We start from the raw sequence: 16,405 nt of genomic DNA on the forward strand, positions 1-16,405 counted from the left end.
AAGACGTGAAGTACAATTTTTCTCAAAACTACACTGAAACTGTTTGCAGTAATTACCATTTATTGCGATTTTAACTGAATTATAAGTAAAAATTTAATACACTACAAAATTAACTTCAGGCACAAACCGAAATCATTATATTTGCTTGACAACTGCTTCTGGTCAATAGAATTTTTAAAAATGTGTAAGGTGTGTGTGTGCTTGACGATTGTTAAGTGTTATCACTGTGTGTGAAAAGGAATTAGTAGTAGAAAAGACTAATGTAAAAGACTATCGTAAAATTGGTCAGGAAGTTTCATATTTTTCGTTTTTAACGGGCATTGTGAGTGCAAACTAACACGTTCGATATTACAGTGAGAGATTGCACTTATAATCTATCGAACAAGCAAACAATTAACCGTCATCTACGAATAACTAAAGGGAACCTAACCGATAACATCGAAAACCACCGATATCTCAACAAGTAACAGGGCCTTATTCAGGTCGTGCCTTGAAATGACAAAGGCTTACAACATGGTGGGGGCAATATGTTGAACTTTATAGTCTGCATAATTGATAGGATGAAAAGTCCTAATCAGAAACGCTAGGAAGTTCTCATTATTATGTATGCAACTGGTATGTTAATGAACAGAGTATGCGACTGGTTCTGTCTGGTTTATACGATGCTTAATATTTTTATTTTCAAGCTGTGGAAAAATATCCACTTTTCTGGTGGTTGCATTTGATTTTTTCTCTGTAAGAGTTGAATTATAACTGGCAATGACCGACTTCGCAGCCATGAATGACGAGAACCGTGAATCACGTCACGAAACTGACCGCATTCATTGCCGAATGGTTATCACTGCTGTTTTTCTTGCACGTAAAAACAAGTTTATTCTCAGAAATAAAACAAGAAGAAACGTAAGCATACAGAATAATTATCCGCGAGCCTATCCCTGTGAGGACTTTGAAACCGCCTGTACCATCACCCATTTTCCAACAGATCTTCTTGGAATGATTGTAATTGACCATCTTTCATCAAGGTAATATACTGTTGAACTACCTACTTCTCTTGTATCGTGATTCTTTATATCGCATATAGTTCATGCATCACCTAGGTCACTTCACTGAACTAAAAACTCTCTTCTTAACATATCTGGAACCAACATCTTTCAAAATTCTTTACCTTGGAGAAACGCTTACCATTGAAGCCTGTTTAACTGTAACAAGATTATGTTATGTCAGGCATTCATCATTCACATCGTGTAAGTAGGCTCTTTAGGTTTTTATGTTGGTAACGCCACGTAATTCTCTGTATGAAAATCGCTGACTGCGCTGTGTGCAGTCTGTGGCTGGTTGGACTCATTGTTGGAACATTCGCTAGTTTACTGCTGGGCAGTAGGCTGTGAACAGCACGTAGCGTTGGGCAGTTGGTGGTGATCCGCCAGCAGTGCTTCATGTGGGGAGAGAGGCGCCAGAGCTTTGAGAGGTTAATATGGGCGGACGATCTGGACACATATATATGCAGTAGTTCGAGTAGCGAAGATTTTTGTGAGGTAACTGATTCATGAAAGGTATAGGTTATTGTTAGTCAAGGCCATTCTTTTGTAGGGATTATTGAAAGTCAGATGGCGTTGCACTAAAAATATTGTGTGTCAGTTTAGTGATGATTAGGATGAGTAAAGAGAGAACTGTCTGAGTTCGTTAAGTTTTGCTCAGCTGTTTGAAAATAAAATAACGTAAGAGTTATCCAGCAATGTCATTCCTAATTTTCAAAGGGGAAGTTTCATATGTCAACCCTTTGCCAGGATATTTCACTGGAATCTTCTGATTTATTTCTTGTAGTTTGAGTAATTAGTGTAGTTATTGTTTATTGCTATAGCGTAATTGTAGAAAGAATTTCCTTTTAGTTGTAGTTTTTCATTGTTGAACAGTAAAATAGTTGTGGCATGCATGTAGATCTGCACCAAGTATTTCGCAGCCGCGCTTGCACTTAACTAGATATTATTTTCAGTGCTATGTTAATGTGTTTTCTTATTTTTGCTCTTCTAATTGTGCTTTTCTGTGTTATCGTGTGAAATACGTGATAATTATGGGGTGTGAGAAACGTAACACTAGGCTCCAAAGTATATTGGGAAATGATAGTGACAACGAGCATAGCTTATCAGCACCACCGTGTAATGAATTAACAGACATTCAAAGCAGTAATTTGGTAACTGTGCATAGGGAAGTGGAGCGGGCAGCAAATAATGGTGCCGACAGTAAAACAGCTAGTGAACAGGATAGTTTTGTCAATCGATCGGTCGGCAACAGCTCGCCCCAGGAACTCCAAATGACAAGACACAGTCTTGGAAATACCGTAGATTCAGGTTTTGTGTCCTCACCTTTTCCTCAATTAAGTCAAGACACGTTTTCTTATATTCAGAATGCGAATGGTGCCGGTGCAAATGCACTGCCGAAAAGCATAGAGGAACAGATTCCAGACACCAATAGATTATTATTGCAATTAATGCAACAAATGAAACAAAATCAGAGATAAACAGAGCAACAGCTTCAAAACTTAGACATCAGGCTTGAGCAAACATGTGAACGTGTAACTGCTGAATTACTTAAAATCGAATCTAAATGTCAGAAAGTTTGTAATGACGTAAAAAGACAAATTTGTGAGCATTTTCAACCTATTTTTTCGCTTCATGAAAAGGCATTACAGAATCACGAAGCAGCTGTAAAAGAACCTCAAACTGTTGTTCATGAAAATCACGACACCTTGCGGGCTAAAACTGACTGAGTTGCATCTACCGATTCGGTTACGCGACTTGCAAAAACTCAGGAAAACTTAAAGGACACAGTATATACTCTAAAACTTGGTTCAGAAAAACATACGGAGGAAATCAGTTCATTAATTAATGGAGAAAGTAGCCTAACTTTCGGATCAGTTCACTAACTTATCTACAAAGGTAAATGATGTTCAGAATGAGACAAGACCGGTAGCCTTTACTGACACGGAAGAGTAAGAACAAATTAAGAAATTTAAACCAAATCAGAATCATATTAATACACAGTACAAAGGAGAAATGCGGTAGGTACAAGATCAGTTGACACAGGTATTACAAGAATTACATATATCAGAGGGGACTCCTGCTTCAACACGGGAAGAGGGACTTAGAAATACGAAAAAGCCACAAAATAATAAGACAAGGAATTTTGGAAATTATGTAACAAATTAGGAATGTGCTCCGAATTTTGAGATGCGACCACCGACACGACGTAACAATGACCGATATGCGACTCGCCGTCATGATGACTTTGACTATAAGCTGTTCATTACTGCACGTAAATTCAAAACAAGAATTTCGGCAACGGCATTCATCCACAGGCATGGCTTCATGAATGCTCCCATTGTTTTCCTCCCAACTGGTCGTTAGAGCACAGAACAGAATTTTTGTGTGGCTACTTACAAGGGAACCTCCCCATCGCACCCCCCCCCCCCCCCTCAGATTTAGTTATAAGTTGGCACAGGGATAGGCCTTGGAAAACTGAACACAGATCAATCGAGAAAACAGGAAGAAGTTGTGTGGAACTATGAAAAAAATAAGCAAAATATACAAACTGAGTAGGCCATTCGCAAGGTTGGCATCATGTAGGAGAGTGTCAGCCTGCGAGCGCCATGGTCCCGTGGTTAGCGTGAGCAACTGCGGAACGTGAGGTCTTTGGTTCAAATCTTCTCTCGAGTGAAAAGTTTAATTTTTTATTTTCAGACAATTATTAAAGTTCGGTCACTCACACATAGTCAACTTCGCTCTCCATAATTCCAGGACATGTTTAGATTTGCTTGGACATAATGCAGGATTTGACGGTCTACACACGGAAACATTTGAAAACGTAAAAAACATATGTTTTGACAGAACACAGGGAAAACTGTGACACTGTGAAACTGTTGCATTCATTTGTTGCAGTTTATGTGACAAACTCTTATGTTCTCATCACTTGTTTGGGAGTGATTATCACATCCACAAGGAAACCTAAATCGGGCAAGGTAGAAGAATCTTTTTACCCATTCGCCAAGTGTGCAAGTTAGGTGGGTAGACAACATATTCCTGTCAAGTGACGCACATGCCGTCACCAGTGTCGTATAGAATACATCAGACGTGTTTTCCTGTGGAGGAATCGGTTGACCTATGACCTTGCGATCAAATGTTTTCGGTTCCTATTGGAGAGGCACGTCCTTTCGTCTACTAATAGCACGGTTTTGCGTGCGGTCGCAAAACACACACTAAACTTATTACAGTGAACACAGACGTCAGTGAATGAACAGACAGATCGTAACTTTGCGAAAATAAAAAAAGTAAAATTTTCACTCGAGGGAGGACTCGGACCGAGGACCTTTCGTTCCGCAGCTGCTCAGTCTAACCACGGGACCACGGCGCTCCTCAGATCACATTATCCTTGATGTTGCCTATCTTGCACATGGACTACTCAGTTTGTATTTTTTGCTTATTTTTTCATAGTTTCACAAAACTTCTTCCTGTTTTCGCGATTGATCTGTGTTCAGTTTTTCAAGGCCTATCCACTGCGACAATTTATAACTAAATGTGGGGGGGGGGGGGGTGCGATGGGGAGGTTCCCTTGTTAGAGAATAAACCAGCTGTGAGAATGCGATCGGTCATTCGCGATTGTCACAGTGAAGGAGAATTGTATCATGTCTTCGTCTCAGCATATTGGTCTCAAGCTACTCAAGATCGAGTAAAAAATAGGATCATAATGATGAAACATTTCAAACAATCTGAATTTTGCAGTCCGGTAAAATATTTAGAAGATATATTGCACAAAAATCAGTATTTGACAAATCTGTGCAGCTCCTCAGAATTTATTCGCATTTCCTTAATTAAACTGCCTTAACATTTACGACATACTATTTTGCAGAGACGACGTTGAAGCTTTTCAGGGACTCTTACGAGAATTGGAAATTGACACTGACAATAGCGGGACGCGAAACCAGGAAAACACTAATTACAGGTCACAATTCTGTGAAGACAGAAATAATAACCGGACACGACAAGGCTATTTTTACAACGCAAATCGTGACCAAAACATACGCCACCCGCATGACAACAGAGTAACAATAGTTACAGGGAAATATCAACTGTCCGCGGAAATGAGCATGATAGAGACAATCATAGAAACAGGCAATACGGAACCACAACCATTATTAAGGGAGACGGAATAACTGCAGACGCAACAGTCCACCACGCAGTTACGATTCCGGGAGAAATTCTCCACCATGTGACTGACAAGAAAGAAGCTATGGAAACTAATGACATGACGACAGACAATATAATCTTAATAATAGACCAGAATTTAACCACAATTTGCATGATTCAGACAGGATAGGGTCCTCTCGACAAGGTGAATTTGTAGAAGTTGGGCCTCCAAAACCGGGTAACGGCGCGCGCCAAGAAAGAGGTAACAGTCAATGACTCGCACTGCAGGTGGTCACCTGCAACGGCTGGGCTTGAGAAAAGTAAGCTAACCTTGAGAAAAATTCCAGCATTCTTTACCGACATATACTGGATGGTAATTGGTTTGAAGCTGACTCCCTGCGTACCAAGAAAAGTAAACAGCTGCAGCACATTTCACATGTAAAGCCGTTTATTGAGAGATAATCTGCTTTTTAAATTAGTCTTTGCTACTACGACACTTTGTCACACTTAGAAACTGTTACCATGCAACAATGTTTAGAAGTTAACTATCCACTCAAGAACCTAGAAAACTTATTTAGACAGTAATTACATATGCATTTTTATAGTAAACAGACGACGCAGTGTTATTGTGTGTAATTCTTGTTTGTTAGTTGCACGATTATGTAACGACTATTAGGCTTAGATACTAAGAACATATACTGCTAATTAGACTGTAATGAAACATTTTTACTTGAAAAGACATTCTTTATTTAAAGCACTTTCTGAAAGATTACAGATGACTTAGTATTTGGCTTGTTTGACAGGTAGACGATTGAATCACAACGCTACTAAAGAGTGACATAATAAACATAATTGCTTTTGTGCTGTATCTGTTTTATAATGCACAGTTTTTCTACATTCTTACGAAAAGTAAAACATATTTATGTAGTAACTTTTGTGGTATAGCTACAATGAGATAGCCTTTTCCATAACACAACAATATGTTACAGTACAGTACTTTCTTGATGACACCAATGAGCGTAATAAGTACATCTATATGCATAGCATTTCACCTTTGTTTATAACGAGGCAAGTACACTGACTTTTGCTGAACTTTGCTTATGGACATATTTCTCTAAATCAGAATTAAACAGCTATCTGATCATTTAAGAGAGACGAAAATTTTTTTCCTACCTCAATGAATTCACACTTACAAAATTGTAATTTGTCTGTACTTTGTGAACTGTTCATATTTTTTGGAACCATTGTGATGGTATGAGAGCTTTGAATGATGTATTTCGTATGGGATCATATTTTTTAAGTACGGTTGAGGTATATGACACTATTGAAACGAGCAAAGAATTTCTTTTAGGTTTTGAAATTATTAAAATAATATGTGATGATTTTGAGATTTGATTGATGTGCTTTTATGATATTATTACGACGACAATGTATATTATGATATTGAGAATTGTTAATGATTGTTAAGCTGATGATATATGAGGAATGTGATTATGTGTTTATAGGTGTATGAATAATGAATAGGGGTTAGGGACTCTGGTTTGTGAAAAGGATGTTGGAAACCAAGAATCGTACTTTAATAGTTATGAAACGTGTGTACTTGAGTGAATTTGAGTATCACAATGCTGGCAGAAATTTTTGGGCACTGTTATATATGAGATTTTGTTTCTACACATTTCTACTGCAATTTTTTGACCTGTCAAATTTTATTTGTATCAAACTGTCACTGTGGTGGAAACCGCTGTAGCAAATATTTCGGTTAGTAAGGTAAGTGACATTGACGTAATGCGCTGTGGGCGCCCAGCTGCGTGGCAGCCATGTGGAAGAAAAACCATTAGTATGTGCCTTTTAGAGGCACAGGTGGAGAAAAAAAGAGGCCGTTAACCTTGCTATTGACATTTCTTTGTAGAGAGCATCGCTAATATGACACACTCATACATGAAAACATATGCTTACCCTTTGGAGCTTGTAATTTCTGGTATTTACTAAAATTCCTATGAAATCATAAGAAGTAATTTACATCTACACACCTGATTATGACTACTGTCTTTCTAGTTGAGAGATTTTTGTACTGCCTTATGAAATGCCACATGGCTAGTGAATGATGATTCATGCTTTGCTTTATATACTTATATTTGCCTATTTTGTTTAATATCTATTTTCTAGCTGCGATGCAGCATTGCTTAAAATAAAATTTAATAGATGTACTAATGTAAATATTTTCTGTCTAGATATCCATTAAATAATAATTTTATAATCTACTTTCTTGAAAAAAGGGAGCACAAATAGACATTTCCCTTCACAGGAACTGCATACATATCTTTTGTTTTTGACTTGGTAACTTGTTTGGTAGAGTAAGTTATTGTGATTTATCACTCTAGTGTTAACATGTGACTTAGGTATTAGACATTTCCTACCTTCACTGTAATATTTTTTCTGTTTGAGCTTTGTCTTGTTTAGGTATAGTTTACTGCTTTTGCTGCTGCTGTTTGTCAGGGCATTATCCTACTGTGTTTCACATTTTATTACTCTGCTAAGCCAGTTTTGCTACTAATTTATTATTCTTGTTGCTGCTCATTAGCTCAAATTTGTTGTAATGCTGCTTTTGATTTGCTATTTTATGTTTATTACTGCTTCCTTTGCCAATCTGCACTTTTTCTCGTTCTTGTTTGTGTTAATGTTCATGCTGCTGGATTGCCTCATTCTCTAATATATATATCTGAGCTCAGTGGATTTAAGTTAGCTTAAGAGGGCTAGACTATATAAGAGAATGAGTTGTGATGAATTGGAAGAAATTTATTGAGAAGCTATAAGAAAAAGGTTTGGCCAAACAAGTTGTGTACAATGAAGAATAATTAGTTTGAAAGAGGATATGCACTAAAAAGTAGGGTTTAGGGACAACAGGTTTAGGTAGGATTTTCTTGGAAACAAATGATGAAGTAAGATAACTGAAAATACAGGAATCATGCTTAGATAAGACCTTTTTTACGAAAAAAAAATTTGAAATAAGAGAAAGGATCTATGGAATGATATTTTGGGTTGGACTGCAGTACCAAATTTCACACTGAAAACAAACCATGTCCTTTCCTTTTGTGTTATTCCGCTATTTGTTTGTGTACCCTTGTGTATTTGTTTTCTTCCTGTCTTTATGTGTTTATCTCATAAGAGTTATTTTGTAGAATTTTTCCAATACCAAGCTACATTCACTAAGATGAGGAATACTATTAAACTCAAATATAATTCGCGTTAATAGTATGTTCTTTACTTTGTAATGATGTTTAGACATTATTTATTCTGTTCTGTTTTTAATGCTCATGTGTGAAGTTAATGTGTTCGAAAGATATTATCTTTTTTATTCATTTACTTATGTCGTAATTCCTGTAACACTGATGCATTTGTTTATTTCTATTCTTCTGTAACACCTGGATTACTACTAATGTTATCACTGTATTTTTAACGATGTTTATTGTACCATTGCAGTTGCATTCTCATGTTATAAAATTAGACACCAGGTCTTCAAATTAAATATGTAGAAGGATTTCATTTCCCTGCACACATTTCTGTTGGTCATAGTATATGCACAATATGTGAGAAGTTAAAAAAAGACAAGAAAAAAGGGACTGTTAGTGCTTGCATGTGTGTTGATATTTCAGCAAGGGTCTGGTTAACAGCATTGATGGTTGTAACGTCATTTCAAAAACATTTTTGTGAGTGTACAAGTGGTGGTTCATGGACTTTCTATATTATCTGCACAACTTTTCAATGGTGATTGTGCACCCTCACAGATGCAATGGATCTCTGCTGGTTATCTCTACAAGGACTACAGTGGGTCTGCACCTTTGGTGGCCCACCAGTACCATAATCTCTACCAGAACTACAGTTGGTTTCCACCTGTGGTGGTCCACTAATAACGTCATCCCTTCAAGAAAAACTGTGGGTCTTCTCTGTGATGACCTACCTACCAATATTCTTCTGAACTTCGACTGACTCTGCTGTGGGTTTGTTCCGTTGTGGCCCATTACCTGTCTGCATGTTATGAGTTAGCACTGTCTTTCCGCTGGAAGGACAACACCACTTCTTCAAGTCTGCATGGAAATCCTCTACTACCACGTGCACTTTCTTGTACTGCTCAGACTTGTGCATAAACTGTCATTATTTCTGTAATGAGTGATCAGGATTGTCTTTGAGGCCTGTGAGGACAATTTTTGCTTTTGACAAATATTGTATCAACAAATGTATGCATTTGTAATCTTTGTTATTGTAATAATGAGAAATTTTCTCAAATCAGTATTGTATACTGCCCAAAACAATTTGTAAACTTTTTGTGGGGAGCATGGGGGCTACGTAAGTAGGCTGTTTAGGTTTTTACGTTGGTAACGCCGCGTAGTGCTCAGTATGAAAATCTCTGACTGCGCTGTGTGCAGTCTGTGGCTGGTTGGACTCATCGTTTCGATATTCGCTAGTGTAGTGCTGGGCAGTTGGATGTGAACAGCGTGTAGTGTTGAGCAGTTGGAGGTGAGATGCCAGTAATGGTGGATGGGGGAGAGAGATGCCAGAGGTTTGAGAGATTACTATGAGCGGACGATCTGGACGTGTGTCCGTCTTAAAAAGGAAATTGGTAAGACTTTCAATGGAGCCCTTTAAAGCATCGTTGTTAAAACCATCCATTCGTGTTACAGGTTCCTTGCGATTTAGATACGTTCCAGGCAAAACGAAACCAACTGTTTCTATGGTTGCTACACCTCTGACACTTTCCTTGGCAATTCTCTTTACAGTTCTCTTGGCCGATACCACATAGTTCCTGAGTCCATTCTTGTGCATTCCAGTGTCAACAGTAGGAGACCTATATTTAAATTCACGTGTGAAAAAGTTATAATTGCGGTAAATAATCGCCATCACCTGACTTATTTTTAATTGCACGTAAACATTTGCAAGATACATATTCTCAGCTATACTGCAAGAAAATATAAAAGGAAACAAAGGAATTGATAGTTGAATGAATAATCCGGTGGTCTCGAAGTGCAGCAAAAGTGCAGCGTGTAGGTGCGAGGTTCCGGCTCTCTAGCTGTAACTCCCTGCTAGCCGCTCGGAAAAGGAATGAATATTATCAACCGCCAGTGGCTAGTGGAGGTGGATGCGCGGAATGGCTGAAAATTGGGTGGCCTTCTTACATGACGCGAATAATCCTAGCCTCTCACACCAGTCTGTAAGGTGAAAATATAGGGTTGCATCTCCCAGTGTTCGTGAAACTGGCTTCGCACCAGCACAGGAACGTCGCTATCCAGCAGTACTCTTCCAGAAGTAACACTGGTACTGATAACTTGCTGACTGAGATGGACAGTACTGTTTCATTCAGCCACATCACAGGTGGCTCTGGCAATAGGCTGCCGCCAAACGGGTATTTTCTTCACCTCTTATCTCCCATAGAAGTTTCGATTACGGTGAGTTCATCATAAATTCCATTCCTATTGCAAGCGCCATGCAGCTGACGTAGGAACCTAGCAACGAGGATAGTACCGGAGGATTCTGTACAAAGAATGACCTATACATAATCAGGGAATTTTTCAGCCAAATGACAGGCGAGTAGGTAGTGGGGCACATTAAGTACCAATTCTCAATAACTGGGAGTGGATTCCCATTTCTAGTACTCAATTTACAACCAAGGGAAAATTCTCAAATTCTTGTTCAGAATCAACGGTTGGTAATATTTCCAATTAATTTTGAGGCAGTATTTTCGACAAAAAAATATGATGTGATGTGCTGTGATACGATATATTTGGTAGTGTACGTATCGCTATATTCTTTAATGCAAATACAGGGTGTTTCACAGCTGGTATTACACAGTTCTCTGACGATTGTAAAGGGTAAATATTTGATGATAAACCCATGTCCGAAAATGTACTGTTTCTGTATTAAATGAGTTTGAAGATCGGAGAGGTTTCAAATCTACAGCTCCACGGTACGGGCATAGCGGAGGCGAATAGCTCTGACCTGTATGCTCTACAGGAACGTTTCTTGTGGATATACTGCCTTTTATGCGATGAAGATACTTAATTCATTATTCCATAGATTAAAGATAGGATAAAAGTTATAAAGGTGAATATGTCAACAGAACAGACCTGGTACTTTTCCCGTTACCCTTTAGTTTCTCGCAGCCGTTATTGTATTGGGACTGAAGTGGCAAGCGACATTATAATTACAACAGGGACTGGAAACGGCGCCCTACTGACGACGGCGCCATGTTCTCAGTTTGTGTGAGCACCGAGAGGTAATACTTCTTCATGAAAACCGTACCTACTAAGTCCACTGTACACCATAGAAACCCGTTATAAGAATTGTGAAATACTGTGTAATGTGAGAAGGCAACGAGTGTCTCCATACATTCATTCCACACTGAAGAGCCAAAGAAACTGGTACGCCTGCCTTATACCATTTGGTTTCCCGCGAGCACGTAGGATGGCAGCAACACGACGTGACATGGACTCGACTAATGTCCGAAGTCATTCTGGAAGGAACTGACACCATGAATCCTGCAGGACGGTCCATAAATCCGAAAGAGTAGGGGGCTGAAGATCTCTTCTGAACAGCACGTAAGAAGGCACCTCTGATATGCCCAATAATGTTTATTTCTGGGGAGCTTGATGGCCCACGGAAGTGTTTAAACTCAGAAGAGTGTTTCTGAAACCACACTGTAGCATTTCTGGGTGTCAAATTTTTTTACTGGAACTGCCCAAGTCCGTCGGAATGCACAATGGGCATTGATGGATGCACGTTATCAGACAGGATGCTTACGTACGTGTCACTTACCAGATTCGTATATACACTATCAAGGGTCCCGTATCACTCCAACTGCACACGTTCCATACCATTACATAACATCTACCAGCTTGAACAGCCCGCTGCGGACATGCAGGGTACATTGATTCATGTGGTTCTCTACATACCCGTACATGTCCATGATCTCGCTAAAATTTTAAACGAGAATAGTCCAACCAGGCAACATATTTTCAGTCATCAGCAGTCGTATGTCTATGTAGACGGGCGCAGGCGAGGCGTAAAGCAATCATAATGGGAACACGAGTGGGTCTTCGGCTACGAAAGCCCATATCGACGATGTTTCGTTGAACGTTACGCATGCTGATACTTGTTGTTGGCCCAGCACTGAGATCTCACCAATTTGTGGAAGGGTTGCACTAGTCACGCTGAACGATTGTCTTCAGTCCTTGTTGGTCTCATTCTGGCCGCAGCGATGTTGGAGATCTGATGTTTTACCGTATCCCTGATTTTCACGGCACACTCGTGAAATGGTCGTACGGGAAAATCGCCACTTCATCGAGACCTCGGCGATGCTGTGTCCCATCGCTCGTGCGTCGGCAATAACACCATGCTTAAACTCACTTAAGTCTCGATAACCTGCCACTGTGGCAGCAGTAACCGATCTAACAACTGCGCCAAACACTTACTGTCTTATATAGGCGTTGCCGACACCAGCGCCGTATTCTGCCTGCTTACATATCTTTGTATTTGAACATGCATGTCTATACCAGTTTCCTTGGCACCTCTGTTGTGTATGTTGTTTTAACATGAGACAACTAAATAACTAGAAACCACGCATCGTACGAAAAAATTGTTCTACTTGAGAAGTTAATATTAGTCACAGGCACGTTTGTCTGTGGTACAACTGGTCACCACCTATTCACCCCTCCTGCATGGGAGGAGTACATTGTTTCCCATTCGTGGCAGATGGCACTGGAACCGATAAACTTCACATGTGCTTATTTTTGTAGTTAAGAACCAACGCATTTGGTTCTACATTCCACTTACGATATAGAAGTAAACCTTTCTGTTCTAACGTTTAATATTTGTATTCTAAATTTCTGTGTTTTGCAAATTTCTTTGTACAGTACAATACCACTGGCAGTTCCAGTGTCTGGTTACAAACTACATTTAGTGTGACCTAACAACTACGACATGGAAGTAATCCTATTCTGTTTCCGTCCGAATGCTCGATTTCAGTGAGTCTCCTTGCTTCTCACCGCTGCTGGGCTTCATTTCGGTGGGTCCCCTTGCCTCTCACCATTGAGGTGCTTGATTTCGGTGAGTATCCATGGCAGGTGCACCTGACAGTATCAATTCATGGGCATTTTACATTTATACAATCGTTATGGCTTGCATTTTACCGTTAGTCGCGTAGTTGCCAGCGCTGGAGTTAACGGCTGTTAAATTGATACACACAACGATAGCAGTCACCCTGCTGGCGGGGATTGAGAATGGCCACCGAAATCATACACTTCGATGGATGGGATGCTCAGCACAGTCAGTCCCGCAGGGAACAGAGAACGGCGTTACCGTACCTGTTGATTATTTGCCAGAAATGTCAATGTGTAGCCATACTATTTGTTCTGAGGAACCGCACTTCCAAGGTTCAAGCAACGTTTGAAGACTAGTATTAACCGTAACTTTGCTAAGATAAATGAAATACAGAATCACATGGGTCGGTTCTTAATTCCAGAAAAAGACACAGGTGATATTCGTCGATTACAGTGCCATCCATCACGAAAGGGAAACAGTGATGAGAGTAAAAAATACGTATGTTTCGTAGTAGAATCCGATTATTCAATAGAGATAGGGCATTCCCATATAGCGTTACGAAGTTGCCCCGGGCCACGCAGGAGGGATAGTGGGGTGGCCAGTTGTAGTACAGACATATGTGCTCTGCATTAATATAAACTCTCCGCTCAGATATGTGCACAGAAACGCGCTCACTGACTTGATACTTCAGCTAAAACAAGGGCAGTCCAACGGCGGAGCGCCTACTGGACAGCCGCAAAGTAATTCAGCCGTTTAGCGTTCCACGACGCAACCAAATGAATGCGACGAGCTCCACTTTCGCCGCGCGACACGTCTGTACTCGTTGACAATTTACGACAAAACCCATTTGCTTGTCAGTTGTCTCTCTATTGAGGAAAATGGTAACCACCTTGAGTTCAATGTTCGGCTTGTTCGTCTAGTTAGAAGATATCCTTGTATTTTACGATCACACCAGAATTGACAACATCAACAGAACGCTCAAGATAAACAGTGGGAAACTGCTGAACGTGAAATAGCAGACAGAGGTATAGTAAATGAAATTGATTTATATTAGGTGTGAGAGTGAAGAAGGATATAGAGCTGAGCAGAAATGCAAGATGTTGTTTGCTATCAAATATGTCTGTATAATTTTTTGATCTAGCTGGATGTTTGGTTACATCACACCGTACATACGTAATTTGTTCTCCCAAGACAATTCCCCATTTCAGTTAAGTAAGAAACAACAGTGCTTGTTTCCCAATTTCTTAGCACTGTCAGCAATTCACCGCTGGTTTCCTAGAATATTTTGTGAGACCTGAATGGGATGGTGGGCATTGTGCTGTGCTTCGAATACCCAGAATCAAATACCCCTATAAACTAACATCACACTGATAGTTTGAACGAACACATCGAATTTATCTGCTTCACAGTTCTTCGAAATGCCTATCATTCGGAATGTTGACACTAAAATCCCACAACAACATTCGACAAACCTTCCTTCCTCAAATAACCTATATTAAATAAGCTTCTTACATTAACTTATTGTTTACGAGGGTATGATGCCACTAAATGTTCTGTGGTAGGATTATGGAATTTGCAGCCTTCTTGACGAAAGGTGAAAGTTCCGAAAATGGGAACTCACCTCCAGACAAATCTTTACTCTAAAATCTTCCTTTCAAAACCCTCCCAACACTGTTTTTACCAGATTCCCAAACTCAAATTATGAAAATAACTCGTCTCCATCTGAAACATGTAACGAGATAGTGGAGCGAAAATTTTGTGGTTTTTAATTTCTGCTTAGGTACCCAATACAGTTCGGCAGATTCCATAGGTCCCAAATTTTTTGAGCGGATGTTGGCCAACATTCAGGCTGCAGGAGTTTGCATGTTGCCTTCGACGTTTTGGCGATTTCGGATGGTAGTAAGTCTTCATCAAATAATAGAAGAGAACGAGATACGTTCTAAATTCGTAAAACACTTTAGAAGCGTTACAAGCCGTCGTCACATTTCCAGCTAGTAAGGATATACCTACTAATATCTTATCACCCTTTGTTGATTAACAATAATTTAGTTTCACAAAAGCTTTATCGGTCGAGAAAGAGGTTACACTTCAGTTAATCCTAAACACTTCTATTGGGGCCCAGTCACCCTCATGCCACGTGTCGCATCACGGTTCATACCTCGTAGGTGGTCGCCCTGCCTAACGCCTTGATTGTGAGGTCACAGGTTCGATCTCTGGTAAGGCTCATTTGAAACTATTGTGTTAGTAATTATGAAAGAAAAATGTACATCAATAAGGCGACAGAAAATGGGTGCCCGGGAGGTGCAGAGATCAACATTCTATGAAAATTACGTATTACACTTCAAAAATGAGCTTCATCAACATTCAAGAAATGTTCAAAACAGCCCATTAACCTGCACCATAAACACCGAATGAAAAATGACGGGCCACAGTGATCACAAAGGTTTGCACCATCCAGATCGAAGGAGAACTCCTTGGGAGTTACAAATCCTGCTAGATTTTCGGCTGCTTAAAGAATGCATAGAGAATCATACTGGTGAAACGGGGTAATGAGAGATGATGGAATGTGATTGCACTCAACAGTCTCTCGTACAGATTATCGTTAAAATGCTTCTCATTTACATCGTAGCTGCAGATAGTGTGACAACATGTTTCACAGTCATAGAAAAAACAAACACCCAGAAGTTGAATTTGTGCAGTGGTTCCAGATGGTTTCTTCTGCAATGTCACAAGCTTTTCAGGTGATATGGTTTGATCTGAAGTAGTAAACAGACCAGGAATCAAGAGAAAGAAAGTTATTTTGACCTGTTACTGGCCAAAACAAGTGCTTATACCATAGATAGTTATTTTCATACACACATTTTTCAAAAAAAAAAATAAAAATGTGTGTGAAATCTTACGGGACTCCACTGCTAAGGTCATCAGTCCCTAAGCTTACACACTACTTAACCTAAATGATCCTAAGGACAAACACATACACCCATGCCCGAGGGAGGACTCTAACCTCCGCCGGACCAGCCGCACAGTCCATGACTGTAGCGCCTAAGACCGCTTGGCTAACCCCGCGCGGCAATACATTTTTCCATTCATGCTTGCTGTGAGATAAATATTCCCTACTGCTCTTACAAGATCAC

The sequence above is a fragment of the Schistocerca piceifrons genome, chromosome 3 (assembly GCF_021461385.2).
Source record: "Schistocerca piceifrons isolate TAMUIC-IGC-003096 chromosome 3, iqSchPice1.1, whole genome shotgun sequence".
Lineage (NCBI taxonomy): Eukaryota > Metazoa > Arthropoda > Insecta > Orthoptera > Acrididae > Schistocerca > Schistocerca piceifrons.